This window comes from Amblyomma americanum, chromosome 6 (genome assembly GCF_052857255.1).
Source record: "Amblyomma americanum isolate KBUSLIRL-KWMA chromosome 6, ASM5285725v1, whole genome shotgun sequence".
Lineage (NCBI taxonomy): Eukaryota > Metazoa > Arthropoda > Arachnida > Ixodida > Ixodidae > Amblyomma > Amblyomma americanum.
Genome location: NC_135502.1, coordinates 90,038,008 through 90,055,088, shown reverse-complemented (window position 1 = coordinate 90,055,088; position 17,081 = coordinate 90,038,008). Strand labels below are relative to the sequence as shown.

Here is a 17,081-nt window from a genome sequence, read left to right as displayed (position 1 = left end):
TCCCTCGGAATGCGAGGGCCCTTAAGAAGAGGGCGGACAGAACGAATAAAAAAGAAAGAGTGAAATGAAGAAATAGTGAGACGAGAAGCATAAAATGTGGAGGAGTTGGCGAGAGGGGCAAGCAGAAGAAGGAAGAGCGTGACGCTGGGGAAAGCAGCCGGGCGCGACAACGCGCGCAGTCCACTGGAAGCGGGTCCAAAGAAGTCGTTTATAAATCTGACAAATCCAGCAGACCGGGCGGGCGGGTGCCGCTCGTGCTGCGACGGTGGCGCTCACGCACGCGACAGCCAGCGCACTGCACACCACACGCACACAAGTGTAGCGAGTGCGCACACGGGGGCCCACTCTGTAGTTTATCTTACTTTCCGGATTTTTCTCTCGCTCGCTCGCTCGCTCAAGCACACAGACACGTACGAACGTACACACGCAGGAGGCTGTTTCTGAATTCCGCTCCTTCATTCCTTAGTCCTTTTATTTTTCGGCGCTCTCTTTTACCCGCGCAGTCTCATGAAGGCTCGCGAGGGCAGCAGCGCAGCAGCGGCTCGCGCCCGGCCCGCCGTAGCAGCAGCTACGGGCCCGCGAAACTCGGAAGCAAGCAAGCAGCGATGCCGCAGCTCGAGCACGAGAGAGAAATAAAGAGTGAAAAGAAAATGAGGCCAAGCGCGCAAGTCGTCGGTGTTGTAAATTACGAGCTTGCCGGCCCCTCCCTCACGCCTCCTCACCCAGCACACAAGCGTGTTGCTCACAGAGCGGGCGCGAGCGCGCGCACGCTGTTGAAAAGACTGGGCCGCCGGAATTCGCCATTCGTCAGCGACTTTTGTACTTCTGCGGCGCACTTCCCTCCGTGTATGGCGAGACTTTATGCCCCCCGCATCCGAACCTTCTTCTTTTAGATCTTCTCTCCCTCTTTCGCTCTCTCTTTTTCATCTCTTCTGCAGCTAGCGGTAGCTCTTCCGCGGATCCCTCGTTGATTTGTTCTTTTGTTTCGTGCGTTGAAACTCGTGTCGTTTAATGTGTCCCTAGCGCGAACCCCTTTGGGGTGTTACGGTACTAGAACGAACCGCTGTAGTCGTGTTGTGTAGAACCAGCCATGGCCGATCGTCGCTATGTTTTGAGAGATTTAGTGCTCGCACGCGCCTGTTACCCCCCCTTTCCCCCCCCCCCCCCTTCGCTTTTCCTCCTCAAGCCCCACAGATTGAAACTGGCCATTACAGAGGAAGCGTCTTTCGTCTCGCAGAAGAGGCTGCACTGCCGCCGTCCACACGAGCGGACTCGCTAACAGAACGGGGACCGGAATTTACAGCCTCGCTACATAAAGAGCGATGTCAAAGGAGAGATTTACAGCCCGCGGAATTTATGACCCCTTCCGCGCGGCCTCCTGAATCCCGACGCTGCCTTCCGGCGAAGATTCGGCGACGAAAGAAGAAAGATTGAAAGAAACGCAGCAGCGTTCGTTGGCGGATTCGTTAATCTCCTGCCTTTGAATGAGACCAGTCCTTGAATAGCTGAGGTCACTTGCCTAAAAGCTTTTCCTTTCAACGTGGTGACAGTGAGAAAGTGCAACCAATAAACATGCATTAAAGTGTCCTTCTTCCTTCTCGATATTTGATACAGGACCTCGCTACCCTTGAATCCACCGATACAATTTCGATCCTGTAGTGGACGCGCTGGGAACATGATCCACGGCAGGTCACGTCGCGTTGCCGAGATAGAACTGTCTCCGTGTGATTCAGGAGCTGAAGTAGCGGTTTTCAGAACCAAACACGCGCAATCTATCGCAGCTCACTTAGTCGCGGTTAACCGACGCGGTGAACGCATACGGCTTTGTACATGGGCGACGGCATTTCTACATCAGTGGCCAACTTTTCGTCATGCATTTAGTTGTGAGCACAAATAAGATAACAAAAAATACATTCGAAATAACTACTAGCCGAGCGAATAATTGGAAGCCGGGTGCAAATAATTAGCTTCGGTATGTCTGCTGACTGCATAAATGAAATAACACTTTCACAAGAGTTTTATAAGTGCGCTGGCATGGTCTCGGTACAATGACTTCAAGCCGCACTGCAGACAATAAGTGAATTATTTTTTTGTTTGTAGTGTTTTATAGCACATAAGCATGCAACTAAGCTACTATCCTGGGTCAAGGACTCGGAAAAACTTCATTAATTAGGGTTAACATATGTAGAATTAATTCCTCCCATGTGTGCACCGGCCCATGTGTGCTATGCTTAGCTGAGACTACCAACCGCCACTGTTAACTATAGCGCTGGTATACGATAATCACAGCGCGATCTGGTTCACTTCTGATGAGGAGCCCGTAGCTCATAAATACTTCCTCGGTAAACAACATTGGGAGCTAGAAGATCATACGCTTATTCCGCTAAGGGACTTCACTTATGCTCATAGGCTTCAATCGCCTTCGTTCCGTAACCCATTTTCACTGCAACCTCGAACAAACCGCGTACGCCTTGTGATTCGTATACTATACTTACCAGAGGTACTATGACGTCTTCCGAGTTCGCTTCTATTACAGTGTTCAATGTTGTCAGTCATACCAGCCTATTCTCCACCTCGGCCTACCGAACCACAGCAGCAGGTCATTATAATTGGTGGCCCATACTATACTAAGAGCGGTTTATGTGTAATGACGAGCTCCCTTTACACTGAGCAACACGAACCATTACCCCACGGTCGCTGCACTCGCGCCCATCCGAAATCATCCGTCTGGGTGGGCGGCGAAGATGATATAGGACCAGACTGAGCAGCCCCACGCCGAAGCATCCACGCGTGGTGCATGATTTGAGTGGGCGACCCAAATGCGCATATTCAACAACGCCACGCGAAGCCCAGTCTCACATGCGCGAACGCACTACACACGGGGGCGGCAAGTGCAGCAAGTGAACCTCGCGCGCAGCGGCCCCCCGCCGAAGCCCCGGCCGACCTGCCGCGGTGGCCGCTGCGCTCCGTCGACGGCCATCCATTAACCCATTAACAATTCCGGGGCCCGCGGGCGGCTATCGGAACGCTCTCGGCTCCGGAGCCGCCGCCATCCATTGCGGCCTGTCTGGCCCGGATTTACAAGTGCCTAGGCCTGGATTAGAGAGGCGCGCCCGGGGCCGTCCCCTCGGAACCCTGTATTCTTCATAGGGCCGCCTTGTAATCAATTGCGCGCCCAAATCCGTCGGGATAGGCGCCTCGCGGGAGAGAAGAGGAGACGGGCGCGAAAGTGCGCGCGCCCAACAGCGCGGAGAAGAGGACCGGCAGCCAAAAGATAAAAACAAGAAGCGGCCGGGAAGGAATCCAATTCTTACTGCGGTGCTGCTGCAGCTGCAGGCTCCACTTTCTATTCTGATCTGTCTCCTTTCCTTTTACTTTTTTTCGGCGCAGCTCTACTGCACTCGTTCTTCTTCAGCAGCGGGCGCGAAACTTATTTGCTCTTTTACGAGGCCGCTGCTACTGGCGCGCGGGCGAGCCGCGTGAGATGGTAGATATATAGGTTCGATCCCCCTTCTTTCGCGCCTTGGCCGTCCGGCAAGCTGGGTAGTGGGCTCCTTGGAGCCTCCCCCCCACCCCCCCACCCCCCCGCGCGCAACCGCTTTTGCTTATTTCTGCCCTTATATTCGCCCTCGATCTTGCCCCTATCGAAAGCGAGTTTGGAAACAAACGTCGGATCTCTCCAGCGAGAAAACGCGGGATTAAGCGCGCCACACTCCCTCCCAGCGCGTCGACCGAGCGGCGTGCGTAGCTGCCTGTCGAAGCACGAAGCCGCCGCGGGGATTTGGGCTTCGGGCATACGCGGCCTCTGCCCGAAGGAGGACTACGCTCCCAGTGCCCTTACGTGTTGGAGAGGGTAAAGAGAAGGGAACGGAAAAGGGAGCGGAATGAACACAGGCCCCGCTATGCATGCGGAAGAATGTGATTTGCGAGAGCGCGCCAGTGCCAGGCGCTTCGTTGCACAGTCGACACTTGTATACGGCGTCGAATTACAGCGTGATCGCAGTTAACCACACCACATAAACTTACCCTTCGTCGATGAGAACAGCACTTCATTTATTTACTGTTAATGATTTTTCGCAGCTAGACTGAATGAAAGGCCTAATTTGTCTCCTTGAACGGCGAAGCAACATCTTCACACAACAGCGACCTTGAACGCAGCCGGCGCCTTTAGGCGTTCTGTGTCAGCGATTCCGTGCCAGCTGGCCTTGAGAATAGGTATTGAAAACGTAAATACCCGTCAGCAAATGCGGTTATATCTGTCGCGCGACTACATTAACGCCCCGTTTTGGGTTCATGTCCAGCACAGGTCAGTAATGTGTGCTTTTTATACCGGCGACTGCTGAACAACGCCATTCCTCAATACCCCTTCCTCCCATGACCGGCTCGCATGTACTCTGCATGCCCCATGGATCGTATGGACATGCAGAGCACTTTCTCAAAGCACTCTCTCCACGACACACGTGTAAAACTATGGTTAGTAACCACGTGAACGCATGACTCTTGAACGGTACGACGAAACAGCGCTGACAGACGGGTCGGAAGACGAGACACCCTAACAAAAACTTCTTTAGACAGTCTATAGACTGTCCATAGACTTCTGACTATCAAGTCTATGGATTCTCTATAGATGAACCCTAGAGAAAAGTCTATAGTCAATACAAACCATATAGACAGTCTGTAGACAATCTATAGATTTATGGCAATACACTTTTAGTTGACTTTTGTCTATAGACAGTCTAAAGATTATGAATAGACAAAAGGAAATATCTACAGGAAGGCAATAGAATCTATAAGAGGTCTATAGGCTGTCTATAGACAATTTTATAAGAGCAGACACATGCGCTGGTGTCTGCCTCTTCTTCCGTCCCGTCCGTCAGGGCCAGCTGTTTCGTCGTACCTTTCAACATTAACCAACCAGCCTGACTCAGCCCTCTCCTTGCATGACTCTTCCGTAACGACTTACTACAACTGCGATGACGCTCAATTAAGCAGCATAAAATGTCCTCTGCAACCACCACAATAAAACACACTATCAAATTCAGAGCTGCACGCTAAGACAGGAAGAAAGCAATTGCCTTACCTTGACTGGAAATGAAGTAGCCGAGGCACTTTCGCGTCACAAGGTGCCACCTGCGGAAAGAAACGCATATTAGAAGGCATTTCATCGATAAAAACTGATGAATGAGTGTATATGCATACACGTGACAGCCAGTGCAGCGTGCGAACGAATCGACGCCACGAGGGGAGGAGTGCGCGCATAATGAACATAATTAATTCATAACACATACATGCACTGTATTAAACAAAAGCACGTGCCTGCGGAAGAGGCGGCTTATTATTCTGGCGATTTTGCTTCGAATGTAAAAAACCATCCACACTGAATGAAGGTAAAGTTATATGTATCGGACAACATGCGGTCTGTACGGTAAGGGGGCATGTGTGGCTGGGGTAGATAATTTTATGACTGGGAAGAACGTAGGTCGACTTCGCAGCTGGCCAATAAAGGTGCGGCATTGGCAGAGCTAGATGCTGAAGCCTTGCAAACCGCTATATGTTTCGAAACCTGTTGCATATATCTCGCTTTTATCATAGATATGCACATCTTACTTTTCCAGTGTACTCTGCATATTCTGTCCCTTGTTCCGCCATCTCCTCTCATTCCTTCGAGTATACTCCCCCATTCAGTCCATTCTGTAACCCATCTTCCATTTTCCTATCCGTAGAGCGGAATGGGAAAGGCCGAAACGCTTTCTAACTTCCTTTTTTTTCAAAAAAAAAAAACACAACACAATATCTGCGGTCGGATTATCGAGCTCTGCTATTCTGGAACCATAGACTTGCTAGCGAAAATGACAAAGAAAAAAACCAATATTTCTGTCGAGGCATACAAATCGACGAGATTAAAAACAAGAAGTCAAAGCAGGCGTCAAATTACACCGTGCGCTAAGTCACATTCCTGAAGAGACCGCAGACGCGATCGATACGCAGGGACAGTCTCGTCATTTGTTAAAACTGGCAGCACCGTCCGCGTGGTGCATGGGCTCGATTGGCTGAGCCCGAGTTGCTCGATGAGACACCTTCTAATTCAGCGACCTCCGGAATTAAAAAGAGCTCCGCTGTGTCAGGGGGGGAAGCGCGGAGGCGTTCACAGTGCGGCAGGGTCGCTCGGTGGGGATCTGGACCCCGCGTCGGAGCTCGTTAAAATTGTTCCATCGGGTCCAATCAGTCAGCATTCTAGTCCCCTCCCCGAATTTCACGATGATCCAACGACGCAGCAGCGCTATAGCGACCTATAGGATGTGGAGGAGGCTATACAGCAGCCCGCCCCAGACAATACGGCCCGCTTCTTTGCAGGCACGCCGACCCCGAATATAAGACCGCCAAGGAAGAAGAAGGTCTTTTAATAACGCGACTGCGGGGGTCTCTCCAAGAGCGGAGCAGTCTGTCTCTGCGGCGTTCGTAAAATGAAGCGGCAGCCCTCGGAGAACCGGTGCGTGCGTATGTGAGTTACCGGGAAGGTAGAATAAAAACTGAACGGCGACACTATGTATACGGGAGCGACAACACCCGCGGACCGACCACCCGCCGACTTGATTGAAATCTGCGCGGCCGCTCGCTCACACGGCCTGTTTCATTTCGTTAAAATGTCCTCCGATTCATTGACAGGCTGCGGTTCAAACTATAAATAAAATTTTAAAAAAAGCTGGGGTGTGCAGGCGGAGAGGCTGCCTATACAAAATTTCCCTTTCTTGATGAATTCCAACGGAAAACGAAAAGGCGAAACAGACGTGTATGCTAGTGTATGCGTTTGTGTGCAGCACTGCTTTATTTTCCGCGTAACACGGTTTCTTATATGCATGTATTTTTCCTTAACCTAGATTGATAGCTGCAGCAGACAGCCTTCTTTATTTTCTTCTTTGATTCTTCTTCGCTGCCTCAAGGATTTTCGGATATTTCGCGCAAGAAGAAAGAAGACAAAAAGGAAAGATTAAATTCCCGCGTGAAGTCGGGAGGACGGGTGGTCGCCCGGTGGCCAGATGGGGGGGGGGGGGGGGGGGGGTGCAGAGACAGTGATTGAAAACGTATTCGGGCAATCTAGATCCAATACTTTCTCCCCGGCTCCCTGAGGCAGCGTCGCAACGAAGTGCACCAGAAAAAAAAAAAAAAACAGGAAGAAGAAAAGGGGGCCGTGCGAGACGCTAAAAACTATTAATAAGGAAGAAGACGCTATAGGAGGAGAACGGAGCCGTGAAACTTTCTGGACTGTCTCGGTTGTGCCAACTGTGACAGCAAAGCGAAGCCCACTTCGTCCCGCTGTCTATGCCGTCTGCCTTGTACACACGGCCGGTTGCACTGAAACGCGGAGACGGAATGGAAAACGGGAAAGCACCCACTCGTATAGCCAACGTACGATTCAAGAGGACAAAAAAAAAAAAAACAAGGACACAGGGGAGGCAGGAACGGAATTCCACGGGAGCGTTTAGGCGAGTAGCCCTGCGGAACCCGAGTCGTGCCTGCGGACCGAGGGATTCTGGTTGCACTCGACCCCTCTCTGCCAGCCGCACCGCGTTTAAAGCGCTTTCGATCTCCCAGGCGCGCCTGTCTATATATGGACTTCGCTGCGATTGGTTTACGCGTTTCTGGAAACAAAATCCCATCCGTCTCGAGCAGGGGGAAGGTGGCCGGGGAAGGAGGGACGCGTCGTTTGACTCATTGCCAAGCACGGATCCTCCTGCGTTCGCTTCCGCTTTCCTGCACCTTGTAGTTGTGCGTTACTTCAATCGAGCTCAGCCTGCATGCACTCTATAGGATGCTCTGTGGGGTGCTTCCGTTGTGTCATTTATAGCGCTGGGTGGAAACGGAGCACACTGGTGGCTGTTTCGACGGTATATTGCATACCCTTACAACGCTAGTGCTGTCCCTATAGATCTCCGCATTTTGAGTTTTAAATTATATATGCGGCACTAATCAACAGAGTCGTGAGCGATTTTCAGCACAGTTTTCGCGACACCCCCTGCGCAGCGCAGTAGCAGGAGCAGACTGCGCATGTGCGTGGTAACACGCGCAGCTGGCTATCGGCAGAACAGTGTGATCAACCTTGTATTGCCGCAGGCAGTGCAGCTGTGGTTCGGTTAAGCAATACTGTTTACGGTGATGTGAAGCAATTTCAAGTAGCGGGAGCAGACTGCCCATGCGCATGGTAACACGCGCAGCTGGCGTTCGGCAGAAGTGTGTGATGGAACATTGTGATGGAACATTGTATTGCCACAGGCGGTGCAACTGTGGTTCGGTTAGGCAATACTGTTTACAGTGATGTGGAGGAAGTTCAAAACGCGTTTCGAAATAGGGCTTTTCCGGTGAATGACGCGAAATCTTGATCCGATGTGCTACAAGACATCCATGAATAAGAACGTGAGGTTGACGGGTGATGGAAGCAAGACGGCTGCTTGGGCAAACTTAGAGCGATACAAACGGCTCTGAAACAATGACCTCTATTATACTGCTCTGTCTTCTGAATCAAAATTCAAATTAAAGTGAAAAAAAAAAACGACGCCAACCCTGAGTCCTCCAATAAACCGGCAATAAATCAGGCAGGAAGCAATCAAGAACCATCAAAAGAGACGGGCCCAACAGCGGGGACAATGAAGCAACACGTGACGAATCACGCGCCTACAAACGAAGACTCGTGGAGCAGGCGCACGCAACACGGTGCGGAATTCCCTGGTGTCCCCACGCTGCAGGAGGCAGGGACGACGGGTCGGCTGGAGACAGGCAGAGTGAGGCTTCGGGTTTTTCGGGCGTCTAGGCGCGGCAAGGGAGGTGGTGCGGGGTGGTCGAATAAATATTCAAATAACCTGGCGGATGAGACGGCTCAACCTGCCCAGCAACTCGGAACGCTGCCTGCGCCGCACAGAGCAACGCCGAGAGAGAGAGAAAGAATCCTCGATGCGAGCGAAGCGCCCGGCTGCCCCGCCGTCCTCACGCTTCGCGCCGCCGTTGAAGCGAGCGCGCCCCGCGAAGCTCGCCGCTAATGCCGCGCGCCTGACGTCATGCCCCACGGCCAACCCAATGATGGAAAGCCGGCGCAGAGCGTGATTTATGGCCCTGCGTACCCCCCCTATCCCCCCGCCGCTCTCCGTTCTTCTTCGCTTCTCGCCGGCGCACGTAGCGGCTACTCCTGACAGACCGCGCAGCGCGCGGTTGTTGCGAGTCGCGCAACAAGGGGAACCCAGACGCCTGCTGCTTCTGCCGCGAGCACGGGGACATAATCCCCTCTGCCGCGAAGAGGGGCTTCAGCAAACCCTGCTTCTTCCTGCCCCTGCTGCAACTGGCCTCTGTTGCGCGCAAACACTTTCGGAGAGGCATCGGGCCGAAGCGTCACAGGCGCTTCGCCCCCGCGCAGTATGTACCAAATACCTCGCTTTTCGCCCGCTCTGCGCTGGGCGCATATATACCGTACACACAGACATATATACATATATACTACACGGGCCTTCGCCCGCTTCTCCGCTAAGACCACATCTGCAGTGTTTCCCAGCGCCAGGAGACCGCTGGTCACTTATCATCTGGACGTGTCGAAGCCCCGTTCCTACGTCCGCTGCTGTGGTACACAAGCTCAGAGTGGGCCGTGGTATATATACGGGCACGTCTGTACGGAGACAAACAGGACCGGTGGCGGCGGCGTATATCCCGATGATAAACGGCCCCGACGCATAAGCAATGACTCCTCGGAACACTCTCACTGCAGGTGCGGCCTACGTTCGGCGAAGCCAGAATTGCAACCGCGTGTGGAGCAGGCTAGCGAGGCGCGTTGTTAAGAAATCGTGACGCGCGTGTCTGTATTCCCGAGACTTTTAATATCCAGCGGAAACTCTGGAGAGAAGGTTCCGGCGCTCGTTTTTCTCGGTGTTTCATTTCGCACTTGGGCGCGCGGCGGCGACGAGTCTGCGGGCGTCGCGATATGAGCGCCGGGCTTCGCGCCAGTTTTCTGCCATCCATTTTCTTCTTTCTGGCGCCAGCGACAGTGTTTTCAATACGATCCGACCTCTCGCGGCAGTGGCGCGGTTCCCGCTCGTTGTTTACTCCGGACTCGAACAAAAACAGCGCCAAACCCTCGATTTATTATTGCTTCTACACCGGTTGCTCTTTCTCCTTGCTTCCCTACCAGTCCCTACCCGCCTCCCCTATTCCCCCAGCCTACCCCCGCAACCTTAACCTGCAACGGCGGGAGCTATGGGAATAAACCGAAGAGGAATAACAGCACACAGACCGCGCACTGCAGGTTCCATTTCAGCGCCATACGTCTCTGACGAATACTAATATCGAACCATGAGTGGAGAGCTCGCTGTGTATCCCAGCCGCCGGCTCTTTGGTTCGTGTACGTAGCTTGTTCCGGTTCCCTCTTTCCCCTCAGTACACTTCTCTCCCATACGTAGACGGTGCACAGCGTCTTGCTTCTGCAGGCCGCGGCGACAGCAGCAGCAGCGCTGTCCGCAAGAAAGAACCACCATGCGGGAGCCCCGGCGAGCTTGTGCGCGCCCGTGTCGATGTTCTCATATATCTTCCTTCGGGGCGTATATATCTCGGGGGCTCCCTTTTGCCTTTCCTTGTTATCAGCGCGAGCTCGCTCGTGGCGACACGTGCTATATACACACATAGGCAGCGCAGGCCTCTGCCTGCGTGTGTGCCACTGCACTGTAGAAGCGGCCTTCCCTCCCTTCGCTCTCCTTACCCTCCCCACCCATGTTCTCACATCTCCCCTCAGTTCTTCCCGTCTGGCGAACGCCCTCCCAGGCCCCAGTAATACCTTTATTAATTTCAGCCCAGTGCAACGGCAACGAGACATTTCTCATTAGCCGACGCCATCCGTCATTGGCGAGGAAATAAGATGCGTCTGGGTTGGGAAGGAGGGTGCAGGGAAGGACGGGGAGGGGGGGGGGGGGGGAGACTTGCCGGCGCGCCTGCAGTCACTGGCAAACGCTCGGGACTGGTCCAGCTATAGCTCCCCGAGAGAACGCCACGCAGTAGCGCCAGTGCCGGGCGCAGAAAAAAAAAACAATAAATAAAAAAGAGTGCTCTTGTTTTGGGGGCTCCTTCTTATATATATACAGCCATTCATCCCCATTTACCGGGCTTATTATTTGCGCCGGCACATTAAGGTTGCAGATGTCCTCGCTGTCACCAGGCGGTGGCGTTTTCTCTCGCGGCCGTCGCAGCATGCGCGGCTTGTATTATAAGCGCATTGCTATTCAGCCAGCGGAGGAGAAAAATGCACTGGCGGCGAGCTGAGGGACAGGGACGTAACGCAACCGTTCATAACACAGATAACGCCCCCCCCCCCCCCCCCCCCCCTCCTCCCGTGCATGAAAGCAGAGACAAAGGGGCAGGGCCTTGTGTCCTGTCTTTCATCTGTTTCCCTTCATGTATATGCGGTCTGCAAACGTAACTGCCGTGGCGTAAAACCTAAGTGGACCGTCAGACACGCGCAATAAATACATCGATAAGTGCGCGGATGGAATTGGGAATGGTCCGCGAATAAGTATACGAATCGATTGTTGCGTATCATGTGTTCTTTGCACGCTGGCGCGCCCGTGAGACAAAGAATTTGCACGTGCTGGATGAGTCACCTCACTGCGATAGCAAGCTTTGAATGTGATTATTTGGTACTGGAAGATAATATACTCCGATGAAGGCAGAATATAATACAGCACGTGAAAAAAAAAAAAGCAACTAAGGCTTACAAATTTCTTTAAGACATAGTCTGAAGAGGAAGGATGCAACGGCGGTTTTGACATGAATATTTGCTAGCTTTAAAAAAATTTGGTGGAGACATTTCGTGAATAACCTATTGGAGAACTACGAACAAGAAGTTTTTTCCGAAAAGAAGAGGAGAACAGTTGCGTTGTAAAAAACAAACAAACAAATTGAGGCTGAGAGAGAGAGAGAACGCCCGCTGAGCTTGTTTTGTGTTTACGTGTTCTATCTCCACTGGCTCGCGCACGTGGAATATTCTATCGTCGTGGTATGTATACGGACGTTCTCACTGAAAACAAGCTCAAATTTACGCAGAACGTGACACGCCGGCGTCAGTGCGGCCGGCATAGAAACAGGCCGGGTCCGCACTCAAAGATTTATAGCAGAGGCGGCGCCACATGCGTGCCACAAATGGAGAACGGGACGGAACAATCCCGAGGAGATCGCTACGCCCTCAGGCAGCAAACACGGCGGGAACGTGCAGGACGAAAGCGTCCGCGGTAACTCAGCCCCGAGTCCGGCGGTGCAGCATCTAATCTCGGAGCCCAGAATTGGATTTAGATTGGAAGTGTGCTGAGAAATGCATGAAGGTTGCCCACGCAAGAAGGGTGAGGCGTGTGCTGGCAGAGTTACCGCGGAGAGACGAAGAAGAATGAAAGGACAAAATGTTTAGAGCCTCGCCAGCAGGAATGATTCCAGAATGCGTCAGTCGGGCAAGACACGCGCCTATAGTTAGGAGCGACCTGCTACTTGATTTCCTATGCACGGTACCCACGCAGAGAAAGTATTTTTTCTTTTTATTTTTGCGGGATGGAGCTGAGGAAGGTGGCAATACGTGGTGGTTCGTACTTCTATAGCGTGGGAATGCGCTTGCCTGAACGTCAAGGTATGCGAAACTTTCCTAACTGCACTTGTAGCACAAACACTCACTTCCCCTCACGATAAGTGATCCCCTGTGCGTGTATGTCAGCGAATGTGAGCTTACTAGGGACTGAGCTCTTGTGAAAGTGAGCGTGAGTGGATGCGAATGCAAATGGAGTTGAACTCTTGCGAGTGGAACCACGCCTCCGTAAGTCTGAGTGGAAGTGTGTCGTTGAGACTCTGCGGGTCTGGTTATATGTGAGTGAGACTGGGACCGAGTCGCAGTGAGTGTGAGTGGTTGTGAGCTCCCCCGAGTGTGAATCGAAGCGAGTGTGAGTAAGCTCCTATGGCTGTGAGTACATGCATATGAAACTGCGATTGAGCCCTCGTGGGTGCGAGTGGAAATGTGCACTGTTAACAAAAATACACTTAAATGGGAGTAAATGCCTTGTCCTCTAGCGCACAACCAAAAGGAGGTTTTATTTACTCCATATAAAGGGAGTATCTGATTTACTCCCTTAAACAAGGGAGGTATTTAGGAGTGCAAGGGAGTTTTTTACTACCCACAGAAACGGAGCCCAAAAATGGCGTCGTGTTTATTCATCGTCATCCAGGCTCATTCTTACAGCAGTGCCAGCGGCCGAAACAGGCAGTAGCTGCGGGGGCAGCCGGCAATCCAACTTGGGAAACTGCGCTGCATTAATGTCACCTTGCGTCACGCGTTCTTTTCGGCGTCTGCAAGCCCAGTGGCGCCGTAGGCGAAGGCGGCAGGAGTCTTCTGCTTGTCGTCTGCTTTTGCTGTACAAGTTTGTTTGGCTACGTTCGTAGATAAAGGAATATAGCATTATAATAAATAGATCAAAACTGAAAAGGAATCGCGGAGTTGTTTTCACGGCCATGCATCCCGCTATAGACTAAAAACCAGAGCAGAATAAGTTGAAAATGAAAACACCCTTGAAGGTAGTTTGGTATGGCAGTGTTTGGCTTCATATTCACTTCTTTAAGGCTTGGCATTTCAATATGACTGAGGAAGAATGTAGCCTCATCAACTCAATCAAGAGCTCAGCGTTGAAACAATATTCTACGAGAGTTCCATGTTATGCAACGCACTGTAATCTGTTGCAACACACCGCGAGAACAACACTGAAAAAAGCTGAGAGAATTAGGCTTAAGAAGGGGCTCTAACGGGGTGGCGACGCTAACAAAGGAAGGTCAGGTATGATTATAGCACTGTAAGCTTCACAAGAGCAGTTCAATTGTGTAGCTTACTGTAGCGGAAAACGGCGACAAGCCGGTATCGTGTACCGCGGCCGGCACCCGTGAAGGAGCAGAAGTGAGCAGAGATCCAGCGACGACGGTAACCAGGGAGTCGTCACTCACCGCCATTATCAGACGACTGACCAGAAGCAGACGAGACGCTAGGTGGCGGGGCGGATGGCGCAAAATGGTGTTTTTTTACTCCTTTGGGGACTTGGGGCTCATTGATACCCGGAAACTTTAATTAAAAATGGGAGTTACAAGGTAGAGAACCCTCCTTTATACCCAATTATTTAGCGCAGGGAGTAAAATAGGTCATTTAGAACATTTTTACTCCAAATTGATGGTGTAAATGTTTCTGCATATGGAGTATGAAGGGTGGCGCCAACAGTTCAAACTCCCATTTGGGTTGATTCTGGTTTACAGTGTGTTCCGTAGGCGTGGGTAGCTGCAATTGTGTATGCAGTTGAATACCTATGAGTGAGTAAAGCTGAGTTACCGTAAGTGCGAGTGAAATCTGCTCACGCACTACTGGGACCTAGATGTGAGTAAGTGTATTTATAAGTGAGTAGACGGCGGAGCAAGGCTTGAGTAAGCCACGCCTCAGGGTGATGAGGTATGCACAGCACGTGCGGATGTACATTGGGAGTGTAGTTATACCTTGCATAGTGAAGGAGACGGGAAGGTGACAGCATGACACTTACAGTGAGATTAACAGCTCATCCTATACTTTTGATTGCGCCATTTTAACAAAAAAACCCAGTGAGAAGTACACCATAATTGCACTCGGATAACAAATAAATGCGACTGAGCCAACCAGTGTGACTTGGTGCAATGTCGGCCCTTTGGCAGAGGAACGGCAAAATGTCCAGGAGCTTCCTTTCTGTCTGTGTTTATGACCGCACGGTGAAAGATAAACAACGAAACATGAAAGAATAACCGCGTTTCGCTCTCAGGTGATGGGAAACCTCGACGCTGGCGCTGGCTTTGAACCGTAAATACCCCGCCATGGCCGGTTTCTCTTTTCACAAACTGCATTACTATACTCGTACATACCAGTCGAACTGATCAGGTTATTTTTGCACCGCATTAGTGGCTCTTTTCATCCTCTCTCACTTGAAGATGCAACCCTGATTTCCTTTTATCGAATGTGCGGTTTCCAGCGTTAACGTGACACCTTCACGCGCTATGACATAGATGGCGCCACGTGACAATGCACAAGCCGTACGACCTCCTTCCGCATCGGCCGTTTGCGAGCAGGGTTAAATGGCCTCGAGCAAAAGACTGTTTAGGTTCAAAGCGCGCACGTTGCCAAGAGCGCATACCACGGCACACCGCGGTATGCGCACGCATTCGGCTGGCTTTCTTCTTCGCCGCTTGCGAGCAATCTTTTTATAGCAGCCGAGGAGGGGTCGGTGGCCCGGGCAAGACTGCAGCGGCATCGCTCTTGTTGAGGTTCAAGCGATGAGTAACGCGGCTCGGGCTCGTTGACAATGACAAGGCGCCCAATCTTCGCTTCTGTGTGAAAAACGATCCCCCAAGGGCCAACGAGTGACAGAGCATTGTGTTATCTCGCCGCATGAGCGTCTTCTGGGAACTCCTTAACTTATAGCCGGAGCTTCTCACACAAGCGGGGACCGTTCACCTTTTAGGACTTAAGCCTCCGGCTTGGAGCTCTCTCCGTAACACTTCCTTTTTGCGCCCCCCCCCCCCCCCCCCCTGCAGCATTGTCTTTTAGGGGCACGTGCACGCAGTTTTGGAGTATTGTTCTTGTGTTTTTGCTGGAATAACCAGCTTTGAGTGATAAACAAAAAGACAGGTTAGTAATGGGACATCTGTCTAATTATTGCAGTGATCAAAATCCATAGCCTTTACTGAGCTTTCCACATGTGTTTGATTTCAAGCTAAGAGCGTTTCTATCATGAAGGTCCTCTAAAAGGGCTCGGTAAACTATGCCAGACAGCGCACGCTTATAGGCACACTAACCCATACCATCAACTGAAGGCATGGTATCCGAGGCTTGTATATAGCTCGAGATTTATTAAACTCTTGTACAGAATATAAATAAACACCCCGCATAACCTAGGCTAATATAAAATTAAAAAAAAATATTTTGTTTTGTACTGTCAAGGCGACAGCGAACACTGTCGCCTTGACTGATACTCGTCGACCTCATATGTAGATGCCCACATAACCGTCTCCTTCATCTGCGGCAGACTTAGAAAAGTAATGTGTTTTGTTCAGTTGATCGGTCCAACAAACTGATATGGCTGCTAGCAAACAATTTTTTAAACCAATAAGGCAGTGAGCCTCCAAGCTACAGTTTCGTGCCTTGGCACTCAGTCAGAGCCATATCCAAGAGAGTTTATAGAGGCTACTTTTTTGTTAATTAAACCAAGCGGTTTTATTAAGAAGAAATTTAAGCAAGCGACCACATATGGACTAAATGTTAGCGTCGGCCTGGATATAAGACACGACATCAGTGGTGTGGCCATCGCGCCGTATCATTTATTTTCAAGCTCTGTGACAGTATCTTTCGCATCGCTTGAATACCATTATTTATTATGTTCTCCAGACAGGAACACGAAAAAGAGTCAGTGTCCGCCCATCCACATAAGAGGTACACCTTCTCTTCCAAGGTCGAATACCCGAGGTGCAAGAATGTTCCTCTTGGAACAAGACAGCGTAGTTCGCGAGCGTAGTTTGCCGCCATAAGGCTCGGTCCCAGTTTTAATTTACTTGCATACTTAAGCCTAATCGCCTAAGTTCTGAAATGTCCTAACATTGTTTGCAGTTTACATCACTGCATACAAGTGCTCACTAGGCAGTATCGCCACTGCCAATGAACTCACCGTATTTTTTTTTTCTTGTAGTGTTTCCACAGCGTCGATCGAGAGCGCCTAGACAAGCTTAATTACTATACCATCCGCTGTCATCGTCGAATCGAGCAATGCTGCGGACGTTGCGCAGACGCAAGCCTTTTCTTTAATTGCCTTTGTTTACTTTCTCTCTCTGATTCTTCGCCTGCTTCGTTTTTCGCAGAGTACACGCGTCACGCCATATTTCCATATTTACGGCGCTGCCGACACAGTCGCGGTTGGCGCGCGCGTTTATCACGCATATATTACGGCGCGTTCTGCAGACGCAGGTGATGGTTAACTGCGGGTGGGCTTGACGTAGGCACGGGGGCAACTAAAGAGAACACAAAA

The 17,081-nt window shown here is 51.2% G+C and overlaps 1 long non-coding RNA gene across 2 annotated transcripts in view; it reads right to left on the bottom strand.

Annotated features, from left to right (window-relative positions):
* LOC144094828 (uncharacterized) overlaps window positions 1–17,081 on the bottom strand; it is an 87,094-nt gene that overhangs the window by 59,020 nt on the left and 10,993 nt on the right. For both annotated transcript variants that reach the window (XR_013306593.1, XR_013306594.1), the window contains exon 2: window positions 5,081–5,130. This is a non-coding gene — a long non-coding RNA (uncharacterized LOC144094828). The remainder of the gene's footprint in view (window positions 1–5,080; window positions 5,131–17,081) is intronic.